At 37.2% G+C, this 5,034-nt stretch overlaps 1 pseudogene; it reads right to left on the bottom strand.

The window, feature by feature from the left end:
* Positions 1-3,474: 3,474 nt before the first annotated feature.
* Positions 3,475-4,504, bottom strand: LOC124527908 (60S ribosomal protein L7a-like; annotated as a pseudogene).
* Positions 4,505-5,034: the final 530 nt, after the last annotated feature.

The raw sequence follows: 5,034 nt of genomic DNA, 5'->3' as shown, positions 1-5,034 counted from the left end.
GATAAAAGTTTCATTAAAACAATAATAAACTTAGTCATAGCCTTTAAAGATTGTCAAATTAAAAATGTTTATGTAAAATCATACTTTAATTAGAAGACTAACATGAGCTGCCTGTGATATACACCCTTCTCCACAACTAATCTTTGCACATTGGAGAAAAAGCATGGGCTGTTGAATTAGATAAATGAAAGCTTTATACAAAGAGACATTAAGGAATACCAAGGTCTATTTATATTTATCAAACAATTGCTGATTTTAGTTTCAAAAACCTTATAGTAAAATAAGCACATCATAAATTTGGAATACCTCATAATATAATAAGATTTCCAATTTTCAAATTAACAGTAAACTAATTATAAAACATCCTGAACAATGTGAATATCCTATCTTTGTAAAATCAGTGGGAATCTGGTAAGTCAATACATACATACTTTCATTATATCAAATTTTCATTTAAGAACTTTGAATATCTTTTTGACAAGGACAGACTCAGAGAGTTATGAAAGTTTGTTAACATATAAACAATGTACAGATGTTAGGAAAAATACATACGTCTTCTCCAAATTAGATAAATCAGTCTTGCTTCATGAAGGAGACTTGCGCTGTAGTGATTGTATTTCTCATGTTGATAATCGTATTGATAGTTTATAATAACGAGAACAAGCCTTCTGTGTTGTTCTTGATCTTTGCTTTTACTGTTGTTAATTTGTTTTATTGTCCATTATGTGGAAATGAAGAGGAAGGAAGGGACTAGAATAATTGAGTTGGTCAATACTTTGTTTTGTTGCCACAGGCTTCCTATTTTGGATGTCAAGAGAGATCCCTCTGCCTCCATCTTTACTGGCCTCATCTATGTAACTAGGTCCGCATTTTGTTTATTCTTTTTAGTGTTGAAATCCTTCCTGGGTAGCAAGACCTGCTCCTCACATCTTGATTAACTCTCACAAAGTTGTTTTTCTGGGAGGGTGGACCTTTTTAGGAACTGGTCTCTTGCTCACCACTCCCAGTGAATTATCCATCTGCTAATTGCTTCCATCTGCTATTTGACCCCTGATAAACATGAATGAACCTTGAAAACATTACACTGAGGGGAATAAGCCTGTTTCACAAGACCAAATAGTATGATTTTGTTTATATGAAATGTCTTTAATAGGCAAATCTATAGAACAGGAAGTAGATGAGTACTTGCTTAGGTCTGTGGGGATGAGGATACAAGAGAGTGGTGGCTACAGGATAAGGAGTTTCTTTTCTGAGATAATGAAAATGTTCTACAATCAACTATGGGGATGATTTTACATGCCTGTGAATATACAAAAAGCCATTAAATAATATACTTTAAATGTGGTGTGTGAATTTTCTATGTGAATTACATCTCAATAAGGCAGTAGTTAAAAAAGAACAAGCAAAACTGAAAAAAAATATTGATCTCTGTTGGAAACAAGTCTAAATTTACAACATCGCTGAGTAACATTCCTGGTAGCTCCTTACATCTTTGTTCTCCTTCCATGCCCACCCCACCACACATGCACACACACACACACACACACACACACACACACAACCTGAGCTACTTCAGTTTCTCTATTCTTCCTTATTCTCTATTCTTCCTTATTCTTCCAGTTTCCTCCCTTTCCTTCTGATCCACTGTTTCACGGGTCCTAGTATACCTGGTAGTTGAGTTTTCCAAGTATTCCTTGGTTTGAGATGTTGTCCACACTCTTCCCAGTGTTCTCTATAAATTGCACAATGTCTAGTCACATTTAAGGCTGTCATAGCTGAGACTATTTTACTTCATGATAAAAGCAGTATGTTTATTGGACCTTAACAGGCTTACTCCATCCAGAGTTTTGGAGAAAGGTTTATACTACAGTAGCACAAGACAAGATATGGGAAGGCCTTTGCAGTTTTTAAGAAAATAAAGTAACTTTGCTCCAGCAGGGTTTGGGTGAGTTGGACACTAGAAAAGCAAGAAGGGACAAAAGTGTTGGGGAAGACTTGTATCCCATGCTGAGAAATGTGGGAAGGGGATAACCATTAGGCAGTGGGGAATCTCTGAGTGTTTGATAATGGTCAAATACTAGAAGATTTTTTTGTATCTGTATTATTTCAGTGCTTTTTGATACTTTCTAAATCTATTCTCAATTTGTAGCATATGGTCACACAAAACTAATTTTCTTCCCTTGAAATGATCATTTCATGTTTTAAAACCATCATTAATTTAATTTTATACAACTCTAATGGTTATCATGAGTCACATTCGTTATCATCATTATTATTATGTAATTTTGGGGTTAAATATTAACTAGGCTTTTAAATTTCTAGCTAAATATTTTATCGCAGACCCTTTGATTTCATGCTAGTTGTTTTGTATCCATGACTGAACAACCTGAATGTTTCCAAATTTTTGGCACAAAGGCTGCATAATTTAGAGATAAAGAGCTTCTTTAAAAATTAAAAAAAAATGACAATCTATAAACATAAAATTGCTAAATGAAACTAATACAAAACTCTTAGGAATCACAGTGATCAAATTGTGAGATTGATTAATTTGCAAATCATAGCATATAAGCAAGATAACTTTTAGTCATGGGCTCTCTGTCATATTTCTCCTGACACAATTTTAATAAGATTCAGACAGGATCCAGAGAATCAGTTTTGATCCCTGCCACTCTATTTTCCCTTCAGCCCATTTAGATAATTATTAACTTAGCTATGCTAATTATCATCACTCTATTTATGAGCAGTCTTTAGAACGTTCTCAGATGCAAGTGATTTCTACTTCTCCTTAAGTCCTAGATGTTTTCATTGTCACTCACTTTTTCTTCCTACTTAGTGTCTAGTACACATCATATGTATACCTTATATCCTTAATTATTGATAAGTATTATTGATACTTCAAGCCCTAATCATATTTTTCTCCATCCCCCCATTGTGCTTAGCAGAGCATCAGCAAAGAGTAGGCACTCAAGTGTCTTTGAACAAATGAATGATATATTTTTCTCATTATCTTCTTTTAAGCTTCTCTCTCATAGCAATTCCTCCTTTCAGCTGTGCACTGAGATCCCTTTAGAAATTATTAGCATCCATTATATCTCAATGTAAATTATCAAATATCTATTTTGAAAAGGCACTCTATTAAGAGGCTAAGAGATGGACAGATAGAAAAGACCCTCAAGGAGACTATATATTGATGATATATATGTTGGTAATAGTAGATTATATATAATCTTTCAAAAACCAAAGATGATGAAATTAGAGATTGCCACAGATATGTTTTACACATCTTTGTTACTAATTTTTAAAAATTGAACTAGAAGAAATTTTCAAAGACTGACTGGAGCCCATCTATTTCAGATAAGCAATCTGGATTTGTCTGTTTTTATAAAAAGAATGTGTCTTTTTTGTGCTATTTTGACTTTTTTTGAAAGAGAACTTTTTGTAACTTTTATGTACAGAAAATTCAACAGCTTATGCTTAGCCCAATTTTGTGGCCAGTTCTTTAGCCTTTTCCAACTTGGCAATGTGAGCCACTGCCTGTGGACCTAGGATATTGCGTCCCCAGTGACAGCATATCTCATCATATCTGTCATTGTAATTGGTCCTGATAGCTTCCACCTGCTTAGCCAGAACTACAGCTCTTTTGTCTTCCGAGTTAACCTGTGTGAAGGTGACAGTAGTGCAGGTCTTCCTGTGGACCAGATGTCCTAGCTTGGCCTCCTTTCCCTTGATAATGCAGTAGGGAACCCCCATCTTACAACACAGGGCACACAGGAAGACAACCACCTCAGTGGGATCCACATCATGTGCAATCACCGCCAGCTGAGCCTTCCTGTTTTCCACCAAGACGGTGACAGTATTAACCCCAGCTCGAAGGACAGGTGACCTCTTAGAGGGGACATCACCTTTGCTAGCAGCTTTCTACTCAGTCTGGAGCAACAATCTTTGCTTCTTATTTGTCTCTGGTCTGTATCTGTGGGCCAGCTTAAGCAGTTGAGTGGCTGCTTGGTGGTCCCGGGCCTGGGTGAACTGGTTAATTATGGGAGGCACTTTTATTTTTTTTTTTTTTAATTTTTTTTTTCTACGTTTATTTATTTTTGGGACAGAGAGAGACAGAGCGTGAACGGGGGAGGGGCAGAGAGAGAGGGAGACACAGAATCGGAAACAGGCTCCAGGCTCCGAGCCATCAGCCCAGAGCCCGATGCGGGGCTCGAACTCACGGACCGCGAGATCGTGACCTGGCTGAAGTCGGACGCTTAACCGACTGCGCCACCCAGGCGCCCCGGGAGGCACTTTTAGACATTTATAGAGAATATCCCTTTGCCACTGCAGCCTGATTGGTGACAAAGCAGATGAGGTCCCTTTTGGGCTGGATATCCTGTCTAATACCAAAATTCTTGGGCCTTTTCTCAAATAGGGGATTGACCACCTTCTTAGCCTCCTGCTTCCTCATGTCAGCAGGAACAGGGTTGCCCATCTTGTTCTTAACCTTCTTTCCTTTCAGCATCTTGGATGACTGGAGCTGTGCTTTGATTTTTAAAAATTTTTCTTACTTGACTATAGTTAACATGCAGTGTTACACTAGTTTCAGGTGTATTACAACTTGGCGATTTGACAAATTCATACACCGTGCTATGTTCACCACAAGTATAGCTACCATCTGTCCCATTACATTGCTATTACACTATCATTGACTGTATTCCTTACGCTCTGCTTTTTATTCCTGTGACTTGCTCATTCTATAACCGGAAGCCTATATCTCCCTTTCCCCTCTACCCATTTTGCCCCCATCCACCCACCCCACACTCCTCCCCTCTGGCCACCATCAGTTTGTTCTCTGCATTTATAGTTCTGATTTTGTTTGTTTATTCTTTTTTTTTTTTTTTAGATTCCATTTGTGAGTGGAATCATATGGTGTTTGTGCCACTTTCAACTGATACCATTAACAGATGGGTTCCTTTAACTTAGGGTCACAGATCAAACTTATTCATCTTGTCTTTCTCTAATCAAAATTATGGTTTGGTTGACAATTTAAGA

Source organism: Lynx rufus, unplaced genomic scaffold (genome assembly GCF_022079265.1).
Source record: "Lynx rufus isolate CCGP_SWC_20201006 ecotype Redwood Valley unplaced genomic scaffold, mLynRuf1.p SCAF_6, whole genome shotgun sequence".
In the NCBI taxonomy this organism is placed as follows: Eukaryota; Metazoa; Chordata; class Mammalia; order Carnivora; family Felidae; genus Lynx; species Lynx rufus.
This window is presented reverse-complemented; position numbering and strand designations above follow the sequence as displayed.